We start from the raw sequence: 17,399 nt of genomic DNA, 5'->3' as shown, positions 1-17,399 counted from the left end.
CCCTGTTGGATGTACATGTTTTACTGAGAATGTCAGACTGTCATTCTCACATGACTGAGAAAGATAATGTGAATTTACAGAAAATATGCTCTCAGTTTAGCTTATAGATCATCTTCCAAACCTCTGTGGGAAAAGCATGAGAAAATAGTTTTCTCTCAAACATGATTCATGATATCACAGCAGAAGGCTTTTTCACATGGTAAAATCACCTTAGAACACACCACAATTCCTAAAATGAGTATGGTACCATCAACAAATGATTTATATAATGTAACTAAAGTCTTAAAACCTTCTATTAACTGCAATGCTTTTTAATGAGGTGCTATCATGTATATTGGTCCCAAGATGGCTGCCAACACTTCTTGGATGAAGTGCTGACAGCCAATCAGATCTCACGATGAGATGTGTGGTTAGGCTCCGCTCAGATATATATGTGATTTTACTTTTGATTTTCTCAGGAACTACTGAACGGATTTACACCATTTAAGCAAAAGGCACAAGTTTGAACTGAGGACTACCTCTTTGCCAAATTTGGTGCAATTCCGTTCAGCACTGCGGGCTGTAGCTGCGTCAAAAGGTCCTATGGGAAAATGCATGGGGAAAATGCGTTTTGGGACCCCCCTTTTTTCTCGGCCCCCGCTTGACGAATCACCGTGAAATTTTCAGGATAGGAGCGGACCGGAGCTGGCCAAAAGTCTGGAAAATTTTGCTAAGATTCATCAAATCGACGCCAACGTTATTCCAAATAGAATGTTGCAGATTTCCTATGGAAAATAAGTCCTAACTATAACTACCTAAATATATATATATATATATATATATATATATATATATATTGGGAGTGGTCAATTGCACTTTGCCTCAACCCCAGGGAGACGATGGAGTCCGTGAGACCGGCACTGAGGAAAGCCAAGAATGGCTGAAACGCGTCTGCCTAAGCGTTTCAGGGACTGCCAGAAGCACGCAAGTGATATTTTGAATAAAGCCTTTTTGAATTACCCCGGAGTGTGCCAAGCCTTTATTTTACCTGAAAGAAGGCGGTGGTCGTATATATATATTTTTTTTTTTTTTTTTTTTTTTTTTTATTTTACACACAAGTGTCCCGCACGGAAGGAGCACCTTTCCAGCCGGTGCACACGTCGAGATCAGGACACGATCTCGGTATTAATTCCACACAATTGAAAAAAGACGCGGCACTCCTCTCGGTGATAAAGATGTTGGTTTAATCTCAGATAGTAACCCTCCTACGCGTTTCGAACCGTAGTTCCTGGTCACGGTAGACTGTTACAATGGTCCCTTTTCCCTTTCTTGGTTTTATACAGTTACTACAAAGTGCCATTAATGTTGCATTGTGGGTATTGTAGTTAAACATAATGCAAAGTAGACGGAATTAACATCATTCCTTACTGAAAAGTGATACTTTTTACAGATGAAGTTGGTATAGTTACTTCAATGTTTCTCTAAGTGTGTAGAATTAGTTGCTAAGTGCAAAACACCTACAGTGCAAGTGGTTAGTTTGTTTATATACAAATAATGTGTCATTTCAAATGGCACGTATTTGAGGCTGAGTGCCCATAAATGCAGCAAGGTCTGCTGTTATATGTGTCTGTATGGATGCAAAGCAACCTGTTAACACAAATTAGTATACAGTTTAATGAGAGAATTGTTGTTATTATGTCATGTGTGTGTGAAAATACAGCGAGATTATCTACTGATACAGTTCTAGCCGGATGTTACTGTTGTTAAAAAATTGTGGTGGAGTTGTATATAACAAAAATGGTTGTTGAGGTCTATAAATGTACATAAAGTTCCTCGTCCCCATTGAGGCCCCACGGCTGTTTCGTTTTGAACCTCATTATTAGGCGCGACTCAAGTCTGCGTAATTTTTGGGTGCGATTGCCACCTCGTTCACTTGGGGGTACTGTGATCAGTCCCGAGTACTTTATGTCCAACCATGATTTTCCCACATGTAGTGACATATGTCTGGCTATTGCATATGTCGTAAATATATATATAGCTTTCGAAACCGCCCACTTTTTGGCTCCTGGGCGCTCTGGGGCGGTGCATCAGAGGTGCGGCAGAGCCAAGCCGCTAAACTATTCGTACTTTTTCCCACACAGGGCTTCCTCGCACACTCACGAATTATGAAGCAGTCTTGCAGCGATGAATGCAATTTATTTTTATTTCATTTCAGCTTTTCCAGTTATACAACCCTACGCGTTTCGGTCTCTACGAAGACCTTGTTCACAAGACTGAAAACAGGAACCACAATTTTTTTCAAAATATAAGCCACACATGTCCATGATTGCGTCATTTCCTGAAACAGGCAGCTAAGCATTCTGGTTTTCATAGTTTTTGTATAATTTATATAAACAATAACACAAACTAAGTGACATATTCTATAAGGAAAGAATTATCTGTAAATTCTGACCTACCGCTTTGATTTGTACATCTCAAATTGTTCGACATATAATTAATTATGTCTAATATTAAGATACATACTGCACGTATATGGGCAATGATCGCACCCTCCTCCACCAATGCTTTAGTCATTGGTATTAAGAATTTTGGATATATCAAAAACAATACAAGCGGATTGGAGGAGCCTAGCGCGCAACCAAGATGGCCGCGTAGGTGCGAGGCTCCCGAGGACCTCCGCGACCTCCTGAATAAATCCTGGAAATATCCTGTCCTTGTTAAGGGGACTGTGTCGGGGAACCCGAGCTGAGGCACTACCCGTTTTTTGGGCTCGAATCGGACCCCGAACACCGGTGGGAACATCGACTGAAGGTTGCGGCCTTCTCCTCGCCGGCCCCCCGGATTGGAGTAGTGGCGCGATCCGGGGACAAGGTGAATAACAGCGGCGAGCGGGGCTGGGCGACTCGCGCACCCCGCACTTTCACTTTCGCTTTTGCGCCCTCCTTGCTCTCTGGCGAGGTCGGGCTGCGGAGCGGGGTGCGGTGGTGTGGCCTTGTCCAGGTACCCAGCTGGCCCGCCGGCGGTGGGTCGACCCGCGGCTCTGTGGTCGCCCCCTTGACACCCGTGATCTGGTGTGACGGCCCGTTTGGAGATCTTGGCGCGACGGTGGAAGGGCCAGCATGGCCACCAAACAAGATGGCGACCGGGCGAAGGTGAAGACGACCCGCCGTGGCACGGCGCACCAGGCCAATAGTATGGACCGCTACACGCTCCAAAAGGGTTCTCCGGAGACAACGCGGTCATCCCCGGTGGGACCGACGGAGACACCTGCCCATCCAGTGGATCTAACCCTCCGGGACGTCATGGGCGCCATCGCTGAACTGAAGGCCTCAGTGGACCAGCGTTTTGATACCTTGTCGCAAAAAATTGACTCGGTCCTGGTGGATGTGGGCCTTGTGAGGGCGGACTTGTCAAAGACGAACGACCGAGTCGATTCCCTGACCCACACCACAACGAGCCTCACGACTGACGTGGTGGCCCTCCAGAAGGAGGTGCGCCGGCTTGGCCAGGCGAGCGCCCTGATGGACCGGCGACTGGAGGATTCCGAGGGTCGCGCCCGGAGGAATAATATCCGCATTATTGGTGTGCCGGAGGGACGTGAGGCGGAGGCGGCGGATCTCTTCGTGGAAGACTTGATCCTGACCCATCTCCAGCCCCGGGGGCTGAGTAAGTTTTTTGCGGTGGAACGTGCCCACCGGGTCCCCGGGGGCCGCCCTAAGACCGGTGCCCCGCCGCGGCCCCTTATTGCCCGAATCTTTAATTTTCGGGACCGAGATGCCATCCTCCAGACCTCCAGGCAACAGGGACCGGTCAGGTTGGACAACATGGACGTAAACTTCTACCCAGACTTTACCCCGGCAGTCCAGAAGCAGCGGCAGAGCTTTATTGGCATCAAACGTCGTTTAAGGGACCTAAATCTTAAGTACTCAATGCTCTTCCCGGCTAAGCTGCGGGTGGAGGTGGATGGTCGCACGCACTTCTTCGACCGGCCCGAGGCGGCTGGGGACTGGTTGGACACCTTGCCTGGGGATCGGGGCCGGGGGGGTGGGGGGAGCGCAGCTGGCGAGGGGGGCCCGCTGGTTCAGAATTGAGGGGTGACTGTATTGCCTTACTCGGGACATTGTTCCTTCACCACATACTGCTTCTGTAGGTTCCCCTCCCATGGAGGTCATGTGGGGTCTGCTGGGGGCTTCCCTCCTCCTCTGGGGGACTAATTAGTATTTAGCTATGGGGCGACAGGCACACTGCACTTTGGGGGGGCTGTCTGGGCTCATGCAGGGGTGCAGGGAGGGGGGAGTTTTGTTGGGACCGGGGGGTGGGGGGGGTGTGTTGTTTGTTTGTACCGCAAGGCAATCCTGCGACTGTTTTGTTGTCTTTAGACTGCTCGGTGGGGGACGACCGATTGTTTCGACGTACGATGGGGGGTAGGGACTTGACTGTGTTGTCATGGAATGTTAACGGCCTGGGGGATAGGATTAAGCGTGGTGTGGTCCTGCAGTATTTAAAACGTATTTCCCCAGATGTTGTCTTTCTGCAAGAGACGCACCTTATAGGTAACACCTTTCATGCAATGAATCGGAGGGGATATCGTTTGGCGGCCCACTCTGGCTTCACCTCAGGCTCGCGGGGGGTGGGTATTATGGTTAGGAACTCGCTCCCGTTGGAGATTGATGAGGTGCACCACGATGAGAGGGGACGTTACACTGCTCTGGCGGGACGTATGGAGGGTAGAGTGTTCAGTTTTGTGTCGGTGTACGTCCCGCCTGGGCTACAGGCCACTACATTTGCGGACCTGGGGCGCCTCCTTCTGGAACTTCCGAGTGGCCTATTGGTGGTTGGAGGGGACTTTAATGCGGTTGTTTCTGGATCTATGGATCGCCATCCCCCTAGGGACCTCCCCCGGGCACAGGCGTGGCTGCCTGGCCTTTTAGACACACTGGGCCTGGTGGATTGTTGGCGCTTAAAGCATCCCGTATTGCAACAATACACCTTCCACTCGGGGGCCCATGGTAGTCTTTCGCGGCTTGATTACATCCTTGTCCCAGCGGCCCATGCGGGGAGGGTGGGAGAGGTGCGCCATCTGGCACGGGGTATTTCAGACCACTCCCCATTGTTGTTGCATTTCGATGTCTTCCCGAGGGGGGATGGCAGGGTGGCCCCGATTAACGCCTGGTATCTGCGCGACCCCACCATTCGTGCCGACTTGGTCACATCCTTGCAGCGCTATTTTGAGGAGAATGTGGGGTCGGTCCCATCTGCCATCTCCCTATGGGAGGCTTTCAAAGTGGTTCTTAGAGGGGAGGCCCTCTCCTTTATTGCCAGTGCCCGGCGGCGTGAGCGGGAGGAGGTGACCCGGTTGGAGGCCGAGATTGCGGAATTGGAGGGTGACCTGGGGAACGGGGTAACAGACGCCAAGTTACATGTTCTGCAGTTAAAGCAGGCGGCCTACCGGGCCCTCGTCACGGAGGCGGCCAGGGGCCTTGGTAGAGAGCAGCAGGGGCGCTTGTATGATGTGGGTGATAAGGCCGGTAAATTGATTGCGTGGTTGGATAAGAGAGAGAGAGCGAGCCGAGTGGTGCCTTTGATTGAGAGTGTGGATGGTGCGTGTGCCACGGAGCCGGAAGCCATTGTCTCCTGTTTCGCGGATTATTTCCGCGGAGTCTACTCCCCTGCTTCTCCCTGTTCGGAGGCGGACTCCCGTGCCCTGCTTCGGGATATTGCACTCCCCTCCCTTACGGCGGAAGACAGAGATTCGCTAGACGTCCCTCCCACCTCGGACGAAATTGCCTCGGCTATTCGCTCGATTTCATCCGGCAAGGCCATGGGCCCCAATGGCATTCCCATTGAGCTATATAAGTTACGCCCGGATGTGCTGGCACCCCACCTGCGAGCGATGTTCCTCGCGGCCCACTCGCAGGGCTCCCTCCCGCCGGACCAGCGTCTGGCCACAATTGTGGTAATCCACAAGGAGGGGAAGCCCCGTGAACGGGTCACATCCTATCGGCCGATTTCGCTTTTGAACGCGGAGCCCAAAATCCTCGCCAAGGTGTTGGCTAACCGGTTGGTTGGCGTGGTGGGCGATTTGGTCCATCAAGACCAATCGGGCTTTATCCCACACCGCAATACGGCTCTTAATCTACGGCGCTTGCACGGCGTGCTCGCGCGTGTCCCATTTGTGCGGGAGCCAGCCATCTTGGCGTCCTTGGACGCCACCATGGCGTTTGATACGCTCGAATGGCCATATCTCTGGGCGATGCTCGCGAAGTTTGGGTTCGGCCCGGGTTTCATCAGCTGGGTCAAATTACTATATTCGGGCCCGATGGCGCAGGTGGTGGTGAACGGGCGTGTGTCGACCCCGTTCGCGCTGGGGCGGGGCACGCGACAGGGTTGTCCCCTGTCGCCTCTTCTGTTCGCCCTGGCCCTGGAGCCCCTGGCGGAGTGGCTGCGGTGGCACCCTTCCATCCGTGGTCTCCGCTGGACCCCCGAGCACGAGGACCGCGTGTCCCTCTACGCGGACGATATCCTTTTGTATCTCGCCTCCCCGCGCAAGTCCCTGATCGTCCTAGTTGATGTTCTGCGCTCCTTCGGTCGCAACTCAGGCCTAGTCATTAACTGGGCGAAATCCTGCGTCTACGTGCTTTCCGGGGAGGCTCCGGTCCTGCCGCGGGACTGCCCGATCCAGATTGCCTCCCAGGGTTTCCGGTACTTGGGTATATATATCACTCTTGACCCGGAGGCCCGCTATGAGCGGAATCTGCTGCCCCCTCTCCAGCGTTTGAAGGAGGATGTGGTGCGCTGGCGGCGTCTCCCGCTCTCGCCGCTCGGTCGAGCGGCCTTGTTTAAAATGATGTCCTTGCCGCGCTTCCTCTACGCCCTCCAGAACACTATGGATATGGTCCCGGCACGCTACTTTCGTGAGGTGGAGGGCCTTCAGCGGCGCCTGTTCTGGGACGGGAGGCCGCGTATTGCTCTGGCTAAACTGACGCTCCCGTGGTACGATGGAGGGGTCGCCCTCCCGGACATTAAACGGTATTACTGGGCCTCCCAGCTAGCTGCAATTAATCATGGCCTTTACGGGCCCGCCCTGAACCCGGCATTCGAGATGGACAAGATGCTCCTGCCCGGTGGCGATTACAATCGAGCGCTGTACTCTGGTGCGCCTGACTCCCGTCTGACGGGACCGACGCGTGTAATGGTGCGGGTTTGGCACGCGGCTAATGCAGCTATGGGGTGGAAGGACCGTTTGACCCGGGCGTCTCCACTGTATGCCTCTGAGAGACTGGGCTCCCTGTGGACATCGAAGGGCTTCGAGAAGTGGGACACGATCGGAATCAGCACAGTGGGGGATCTTTGGACGAGGGGGGGATTCAAAACTTTTGAGACGCTGCAGGCGGAGTTCCAGCTGCAGGGCAGTGAGTACTTTCGGTACCTGCAGGTCCGCCATGCGCTGGGCTCCGTCTTCCCGGATGTTGCATCCATTCCGGAGTCTTCCCCCCTGGAGGACAGAGTGCTGGATGGCCATGTCCCGGACAGCACGATCTCCCTCATATACAAGAAGCTGATTAATGATAGATCGTGCCTGTTAACTAGTCTACGCGAGGCTTGGGTGGCCGACGGGCTGGAGCTGGACGACGAGGATTGGATGTCCGCGGTGGCCTCTCCGAAAGAGGTGGCCATCCCGGCTCGCCTTCGTTTCGTCCAGCTCAAGATTCTTCACCGGGTCTACGTGACGGGGCCGAGGCTTCTACGTATGGGTTTTGCCATGGACGGACTGTGTAAGCGTGGATGTGGTGCGTTGGCGACTTTTATGCATATACTGTGGGAGTGCCCGAAGGTGGAGCGATTCTGGCGTGGTGTGCATGAGGTCCTGCGTGTGGTCACGCGTGTAGCGCTGCTGCCCGAAGCGAGGAGGTGCTTGTTGAATGTATGGGAACCGAATGACTACTCGGTTCCGCAGACGCGGTGGGTGACTCTGGGATACATGATAGCGAAACGTGATATTGCTCAATTGTGGGGATCCCAGAGGCCCCCTGCGGTGTCGGCCTGGAAAGAGCACATGGATTGGTGTATGTTCCGTGAAAGGGTGGTGTATGTGGCGAGGGGTAAGCCTGGGGCGTGGGTGAAAATCTGGGGCCCCTGGAACGCCTACCGTGGGGGCATTTGTGAGCCACCACAGCTGCCGGCTGCCTCGCCTGCTCCGTCTCCCTAGCTGGACCCTCTTGCTCGGCCGCGGGCACGCGGCCCCCCAGTCCTTGATCTCCTCCCATCCCCCTCTTCAGATCTTTCCTGCCAGTCTGGATCCCCCACTATGGAGCAAGTGTTGTCATCTTGAATCTCGGGTTGCCTTGCGGTTGTGGTTTTTTGTTGATGTTGTTAGTCCTTAAAATGAAACCGTACTCTGTGGCAGGACGCCGTGAGGCCTGCACCGTTGATTACTCCTGTGTTTCTACTGTACACCGCTGAGAGACCTTTACTGTCTGTATGTACTATATTTGTGATGCTTTAGCGGCCGGCCGTGCGGTTGTAGGCCCATACCTGTAACCTTTTTATGGATGCAATAAACGGTATCAAAAAAAAAAAAAAAAAAAAAAAAAAAAAAAACAATACAAGCCCTCCAGTGGGCAGTTATATTTGCTAAGTCAATCTGTCAATTAATATAAACTTACTCCATTCTCGCCCTCTAGTGGGCCTGAGTTCAACTAGGATGTGATGCCTTCATTGCATCTTGATACACTGCTCATGCAAGATCTGTTTGATAATGTACAATGTGTGTGTTCTTACCAACGTGATTTTTTCACCAAATAACAATAATAAACAAATCGTATATAATTGCAAGCTGTTGTCTTCCTGTACATTCTACTGTTAATTTTACCTCCACTTATGTAAAGCTGAATATCCAAGAGCACAATTATTTCTTGACTATGTTCCATTGCAAATTACATATTGTAAGTATTGTTGTTTATAAATCCAAAAAACTGACAGTCAAAAAAATCATTAGACAGTCGTCAATATAACGACCAAAGTATAAAGTAATCATGCAATTTTGAGCCTGCATTTTTAGGAGGAAGTCCTGCTTTTTATTTTTATTATAATTCAAACCCAAGGACACAGAAGCACAGTAAGCACAACATTGTCCAAACGATGTCTGCGTGTAAATCTCTATTTTAGTTCAGTTTAAATACTGCTTTGGCTGGATGCTCTCACTGAGCCTTTGAGTATTGCTAATGTTGGAAAACGTTATCTACTCTAAAATTTACTTTTTCTGTGATCTACTCAACCCAGAGGCATTTCTAAATTAATCAGTGAATGAACAGGCACACACATACCCCTTTGGTAATAATCTGTTCAATTGACCACATATTTTCATTACAATATACAGGCCGTAACAACAGTAACATAAAAAAATATCCCCCTCTATAGTGAACTTATACAGTATGCCATCATGAATAGTTTACTTCATCATGCAACGCACACTGCTGTATGCAAAGAGAAGCGCCCATGCACAGTCCTTTAAAACGTAAAACCCTTGCCTACAGAAGCATTTAAATTTGAATTTATATTTTTCCTACTATAGCACCCTGGAGATCATCACATGCACATTTTCTTCTCAGCTGCTATTTGCATTTAACGTAATGTTCATGACAGACAGACACTGGGATCTTTAGTTAAAACTAGAACACCAAAAGCACTACATAAACAACGATGAATAGAGAAATCCACTCTATATGGCGTAAATAACATGTGAAATACAAATGCTCAAAATAGAAGGTAGTAACGCCTACAAACACATGCACCCCAGCATAATGACTGAAATTCCCGAGAGAGAAGCAGATCTTGCCTGCTTGCGCACAATGGAATCACAGCTGACTAGGCACATCTTTTTCTGGAAGGCTCCATATGCTCAAGTGTTTTTACAGTTTTGCATTACAAGAGATTCGCCACCATCTACCAGCAGAAACAGGCAAACGTTTGCAACGATCGTAGAAACGTGCAAGGATTAATACTTAACCCTAGCAAAGAGAAAAATCGAGTTAGCAATTCCTAACCTTCTTAATAAAAACAACGTACAAGCACAGGAACGGTTGCAAAATGATGAACATGTTTAAATCTCCATGCACTCAAAACGTGTACATCGCTGACTTGGCATTAGTGAATGTTATTTTGTCACACTCAATCTTCAATTGCATTGACACAGTAAGGCGTTGAAGCATTCAAAAAATATATTTAACTATGAACTGTAAAAATTGTATAGCATTCCTCTGGCTGTGCGCTACAGGATTTCCATCATAAATGAAACAGCCCCTTTTAGCTATAGTCGATTTCCAAACACGTGATTAAAAAAAGCTACATAAACGGTTTCCTCAAAGCCCACGACTAAAGCAGCTCCTTCAAAACTCATAATTCCAGCAGACGAGTCTGCCCTGTACGTATTCCACTTTAGCACGGGAACATAGCTTCGGTCAACACATCAGTGGCAACATATACAAAGAAAAAAAAGAAAACAAAAACAGCACTACACTGGAGCCTCCACAATGTAGCAGCTGCGGCCTTCGTAATGACCCTGCTCCTCCTGTAATGCAGCAAATGGTCCTTTCGAGTCATTAGTCTGAACAAGGCATCAAATCCACAAAAGTATGCACCACAGATGAACGGCGCCTTTTCCAAGCATGGTATGTAAAGTGTAGCCCTGTCTCGTCGACGTAAAACCAAATTAGAAGAAAACAATGATTCCTTTCAGCATTCTTCTCATTCAAGCGGTGAGATTTGGCCACATACTTTACCTTTGCCCGATTGCAAAACGTTATGGGCAAAGGTGAAGTTGCCTCACCATGATTCTAATACATAAACCACACATCAGAGACAAAACTTAAAACGTTGAAGTAAGGATAGTTTCAACAGGACACAGGTAAAGATAAAAAAAAGTGAATTTTTTACTCCATTATAAAGAGCTTATGTATTCCCAGAATAAAACATGTACTACATCTATATGGATTACATGTTTGGGTATTCCTACTGCATTATATACAGCAGCATAAAACCCTTGACAGACATCCATGTAACAGGCTCAATATTTTATCGAAGTGGGATAATAATTACAGCCCATTCCTTACTTAATCTCTTCATGAACAATAAAGCACAAATGTAACAATAAAATTGCAATCAGGATCCATTGTTAGCTGAACACTGCAGGAGAAGCTTCATATATGTTTGAACTTAGCCACTGCTCAATTTGCATTAGATTTAAAAGCCAAGCAAAACAACAAAATTCGAAAAACAATTAGGGTCCACTGTTAACCTCTTCTTTGCTAGCAGTAGCTTCTACAGTCTCAGCATATTCACGGAAGCTGAACATTCTAATCGCAGTCACTGTTCGCTCTGCCTTGCTGGCATCAGCTTCAATCAGTCTGATTTCTACAGCCAGAATGTGTTTGAGAAGTAAAGTGCGCTTTATTTCATACCACACATTAACGACATACTTTCCTCTTCATTTAACTACAGGCAAATATTTTAGTCCTGTATTTTATTAAACCTTTCTTTTTTTCAAACAATCTTTATTATAAATGAAACCAAATTAAACATGGTACATAACAAACATAAGTTACTTGTGTAGTATAGACCTATACTGGCATTTTGGGGTTCCTGTGAAATTTACAAAACACACGGCCTTCAGGCTTGTGGATTATATTGTCTCTAGAACCACTCAATAGCAATGCAGAAACTTAATGTTACCCTTGAAGCATCCTAGATAACACAAGGAAGCCTACAATAAGCAGTCGGGGGAGGGGGGTTTATACGAAGCGAAGAAGCAGTGGGTGCCTGTATTTGATGGGGCAGCACACAAGAGCGACAGCAAGAACACAAGCACTCTCATGAAAAGTGTAATGAAAACGTAGTTTCCCAAGTGTGAGTAGAGAAAGGATTCAAGTCAGCCAATCATAAGAATAATAAAGTCACTATACACCAAAATCAGAGACAAATAAACACAAGAAGAGGAAGACAACCCATCAAATAAGAAGCAAACAAATTAGAGACAATCAAGCCAATGAATGGTAAGCAATAGGCAAGCTCTAAGTCCAATGTAGGTATGGTCGACATGAAAACTTTCGCAAAAGAAAGCCTAAAGCCATCTGTACACGAGACCTATAAACGTGTACATGGATACATCAAATCTTGACTGAAAGAGTTAATGTTTGAAAGCTGTGAAGCAATACGTAACAATTCTGAGTGCAGTGGTATAATGTATTTCTCATCTGATTACACCATACCTGCACAAGATAAAGAGAAGGGTGCAAAACAGTTTAATATTTATTTCAAAATCTATTCTTCTTGTTTTATTTCTTTTTCCTTTTACCTAAACTGTTTTTGTGTTACTTTTTCTGTTTTATGACTACCTGTACCGACAGTATTTTCTTCCTTGTTTTTATTTTGTGTCCTTTGTATTTTCCTGCATTGCTCTCTATTTATATCCATGTAGGCCCCTGGTTTGGAAGCGGTTGTACTCTCTTCTTACGAAGCAGTTCGGCTATTGTGCTACTGAACTCTCTTGCTTTTTTATTTTATTTATTAAGGTGGGAACGTGCATATTACATTTTCAACATCTCCGCAAGCTTCCTTCCAACTCATTATTAAATTGCTCCATGCTGCTTCCGTATGTTGCATCCCTGCCCTTTTTTTTTTTAGATGTAATAGCGCTTTTAAACTGCACACATACTTTTTATTTCACTCTTTTCTGCTGACCCGCGACTATACTTACTTTTCCTGCTTTGGCCCTCTCTGCAATTATTGCACTTTTTTTTCAGGGTATGGGTTATGTTACCCCCACTCATTTCTTCAGTTATAGTATATCTCACTTTAAAAAAAAAAAAAAAAAAAAAAAAAGCTTTACGAAAGGAACATTACTTTTTAATTGTTTTTTTATCCTAATGCCTTTTTTATGAAGTGCTGAATTCATAGTATGCCCTTAGTTCCCACAAACCATGCACTGTATGGTACGGCCCAAATCAAATGGTATTTGTTCAATTGGGCTGTGGTTCTCTCCCGTTTCAGGACTTTTTACCTTTTCAGTATATCCGGGCACTATAGTAGGTTAAAAAGCTTCACAGTAAGTCCAGACACAAACCTACCACGTATTATATTCAAAAGAATTATGTTATTACCGTTACACTTTTAAACCCTATTGAATAGGTTTGCAGGAAACACAATCTATTATTCCTAAGCCCATACCTATTGGCTTTGCCAATGCTAGTTTTATTATGAGCATGAGAAAGCCATCTCATTTGAAAAAACGCTCCTTCTGTAGCCTTGAGTGCATAAAAGAATGAAAAAAAAAAAAAACTATAAACTTGGCCTAAAATACTGCCAAAAAAGAGCATGCATGTTATTTCTTATGGACATACGTTTCTCATCAAAATGAACTATGGCAAAATTAAAATTAGATTGGGAAAACAATTGTAAGGGGACATAAATAAAGAGCAATGTGAAAAAGCAGCACCTGCCAGTGACGTCCAGCATGCATCTGAACCATTATCTCGGTTTAATGGTGTATAGAGATGCCCATTAGGAGAAATGTGCAGGGGTGGCCAACCAGTGCACAAAAGTAAGATACCACATTTTCACATTAAGAACTGCTGGCAACGTCCTGTACCGTACTGCATAGTTGTCAGAAGTAATTCGGGTGGAACTGTACAAAAACTGAAATGTTCAACAGGATCAATATCTATGTGCAAGGTCACATAGGTAGAAAGTCTAAAATTTTGGGATTATGAGCTCACTTCAGTGCAGTGATTTTCCACTACACACCAGTGTCTTTATTATAACCCCCATGCAACAAAAATAAAAGGATTGCCTGTGGTTTAAATGGATTTCCATTTACCAAACTAAGGTGTACTAATTACAACAGTGTCAGAAAGGTACCAAACAAGTCATCTTGTTGAGATTTTCACTCGAATTTACCAAAGCTCTGATGCTCATGTTCGCGCTACTGATCTAATTTTCTGTGAGAAAAAAAAACAAGTTTCTCCACTACTAACTCAATTGGTGGGAAAAATAACCAGCCGTGAAGTGCGGGAGGTGTATCAATTCCCATAGTCATCTAAATCATTCAAGAAAGCACACAAGTTATTCTTTCAAGCAAAGAACTGAATTAAGCCAACCCAGAGCCTTGTCTCCAGTATAACTGCTGACACCTACCAGGCCCTACCCAAAGTAGATTATTTCTTGACCTACCTCATACAGCAACTGAAGTCCCACAGTCTAGGCAGTATCAGTATGGATGGTTCTACACAATAGTATTTCAGTGTGTTGGCGAAGGTACTGTATGTAGTTAGTGCTATTGGTGGATGACGACTTGTTTGGTTCCTCGGCAGAGCTGAATGACAGAAGACAGCAGCACCAGGGTATCAGTATTCTACTCCGAGGGCCAGTTAGCTTACACCTACCAGAAAGCAAAAAAACACAGTGTTGCTGTTTAGATCAAAATGTAAGAAATGTATTTGTGCAATGTCTGCATGAACACATTTTCGTGAAGGCATGGGTGTTGTAGATTAGCATGTTCGTACTACATCTTGTGCAGTGTCATACACCAGCAAGCCTACATCAGAATAACTACTTGCACATAGTTTTAAAGCTTAGATCTTCTAGGAATGCTTATGAACGGCTGTCCCAGAGGTCCCTGCTTTCAGCACTGCCTCGAATTGCACTTTGAGACACAATAGCTGTCTTCTATAACCGCTAAGACCTGTGTTTTCACGTGAGGGTGTTTGTTATGCGTATGAGAGAACAGAGAAAGTACCAAGCTCAGTCAGGCCATCTACGGAGGCCATAAAATCGGACATAACAGGGTAGTAACTCAAGAGTGGGGTCCAGGCTGCCATCTTCAAAACCCTCCCCATAAATAATATAGTTTTTTTTAAGGTATTGCCTTGTAGACAGCTTCAGCTATTTCGCCAGACTACTGTCCCCCCCCCCCCAAAAAAAAAATTATTACATAATATACAAACATAGAGAGACTTGGGGTCAGCGGGCTTCATTAATCTGTTAAATTGTCACTGACATTTTGCTTTCACCCATTACAGCATACTTACTGCAATGGGTCAGCTCATTTTACCCATGGTCACCCTTACGTTGAGACTGCACAAAGCACGGGCATGCTGTTCAGATTCACCTACAATTGGTACCTTTTTCCAAATTTGCCACGCTGGCTCAGTATGTGCCTTCTATATTTGCTTTAACTATGCGCTGTTTATTTTACTTGCGTTCCATTTTAAAGTATATACTACAAAGTAGGAAACATTTGAGCTGTCTACGATTTGAGTGGATGGTTAGGTAGCATCTCCGTGGGTAATAAAATGCATAGTGCAGCCAAAAAGCTTGTAAAAAAAAATATATTAGTAAAACTGCTTTAGTGTTTCTTTTCCATTTAAAAAACATGTATTCTAAGCATGAGCAGCCATGTTCAATTGACAACACATTTTCCTTTTTGTTTGTGGCATATGCTTTAATGAGCTGGCGAAAGTCAGACCTATTAGCTTTGCCAATGCTTGTTTAAACCTGGGATGATGTGGAAACAAAAAACAAACCCAGAAAAGAGAACAGACGGCAAGTAGCACCATGGAGGAGAACACGGAGCTAATCAGGTCGTCTCTTTCAGGGACCAGCTGCCTCTCTCCTGACTTTGAAAATCAAAGGAAAAGAGTAAAACCTAAAGCTTAACTAAGCAAAAAAATAAATCTAAAAAGTATGTACTAGTTCACTGGCGTAGAGGATACAGTAATGACCTTCATGGTGTATAATGACCTACAGTCCCATGGCACTTGTTTGACCAACTTAAGTCTATAGCACTCGGAGAGCGTGGGATCCTATTACAGGAGCATCCTCGGTTAGTATCCAACTAATACAATAGAGGTCGGGGGCCTTGGGTGTGCACAAGCTAACAACCTAGAGAGACGTACAAGCGGACACTTGCTGCATCAGTACCAATAACACACTTACTGCATCGCTGCGATTGTTTTCTTTGGCTAGACTACAAATGTGACTATAACACTTGACACAATAACAAAGGCCACCGAGCAGTGTGGGGAAATAAGTGATTCTTTGGGAGATGCTCGGTGGCGTTTTCTCTGCCGTCATGATCCACGGCGAAGCTATACATTTCGTGAGGCTAGAGGGCAATATAATCCAAACTAACTAAAAATACAGACTACACTTGTTACGAAGTAATGCGAATGCTACACATATGAAAAGATAGTTAAATTAATATGACTGATGTTAGTGGGACAGAGCGTGACAGCGTACCAATGAAATGCGTAGCTGGAAATTAGAGTGTAGATGTCCCTTCATTTTCAGTTTAAGCAAGCCTTGACAGTAAACACCAAAGTGAAACCGATCGGGTTAAATCACAAGCGACCAAGAAGGCTCCATCCCGGAGCCCTGTTGGGTGCCGAGCAGGTGAGAGTGGGACTCACCGCAACACCGAACAACAGCGCAGACCAGCGGCGAAGATCCCGGGAACGGAGCAGGAAGGAGAGCCGCGGATCGGCCACAACTCTGGACAGACGGGGGCAGTTACAGGGCGTCGGGCTACCTCACAGAGGGCGGGACTCGGGGGCGGAGGGTAGAGCGCCCACGTCCGGGCGGGGTGTCTCGTAGATCGGGAGCAGCAGGGCAGGGAGCAGGAGGTGACGCTTACATGACGAACGCACAGACCGGGTGGCTCCCGGGCTACAGATCGCGTCACAGAACTGCTGCGTGACACATTTCGTATCCATTTGCACGAACTCATGCTTGACGACACATCTACTCACCAAAGCCAGCATAATTAATGCGAATCCCTTGCATTTTCCGGGTATCCTACGGTTCGGTTAATAGCTCACCCAGAAGCTGGCAAGCTCCCAGGCCACGGGCTTCCTCACAGACCAGTCAATCAACTCAGTAAACAGTCAACATCGCCGCACTTGCGTCGTCAAATCCCGCCCCTAACTAGGACGTGCAGTGCTACATACTGTGCCAGGGGCACGTGCTGGCTCCCGAACCTTACAGCCAATGACCAACTGATGAGCAATCCAACGGCCAATGCCATAACACTGATAATTGTTGCTGGTCCATATAACCAATTGAAGGCTGACTACGAGCTTTTTTAACCAATCGTTGAAAGCAATGCTGTCTGCGGTCGTCAGTAGCCAGTGAATAGTTGACAGGAACAATCTCAGCCAATTCTCTAAGAAGAGTGTTACCATCCAATCTGTAGTCTGTACACTTTCCCCACAGCTAATAAAAACACGTTTCCGTCCAGCTGATAGGTTGTCGATGGTGGGTCATACATTTTGCAGTATTGATCCGTGTTATTTAGGGACAAAGGGGGCTAGGTAACTGTAATGTGAATCAGTCGCCTCGGTCATGGGAACTTTTGGACAGCAGGGGTT

At 46.7% G+C, this 17,399-nt stretch overlaps 1 protein-coding gene across 7 annotated transcripts in view; it reads right to left on the bottom strand.

The window, feature by feature from the left end:
• Window positions 1–16,963, bottom strand: part of NCOA2 (nuclear receptor coactivator 2) — a 1,201,189-nt gene extending 1,184,226 nt beyond the window's left edge. For 3 of the 7 annotated variants that reach the window (XM_085605462.1, XM_085605466.1, XM_085605468.1), the window contains exons 1-2: window positions 16,782–16,963; window positions 14,206–14,413 (exon numbers count right to left, since the gene is read on the bottom strand). The gene's annotated coding sequence lies outside the window, so the exon portion shown is untranslated. Of the gene's footprint in view, window positions 1–14,205; window positions 14,414–16,272; window positions 16,636–16,781 lie in introns of those variants that run through there. The other 4 variants (XM_085605460.1, XM_085605467.1, XM_085605463.1 and 1 more) reach the window with 3 other exon arrangements.
• Between the last annotated feature and the right edge of the window lie 436 nt (window positions 16,964–17,399).

The sequence above is a fragment of the Triturus cristatus genome, chromosome 5_1, assembly GCF_964204655.1.
Source record: "Triturus cristatus chromosome 5_1, aTriCri1.1, whole genome shotgun sequence".
Taxonomy (NCBI): domain Eukaryota; kingdom Metazoa; phylum Chordata; class Amphibia; order Caudata; family Salamandridae; genus Triturus; species Triturus cristatus.
The sequence above is the reverse complement of the archived record's forward strand: the minus strand, read 5'-3'. Positions and strand labels throughout refer to the sequence as shown.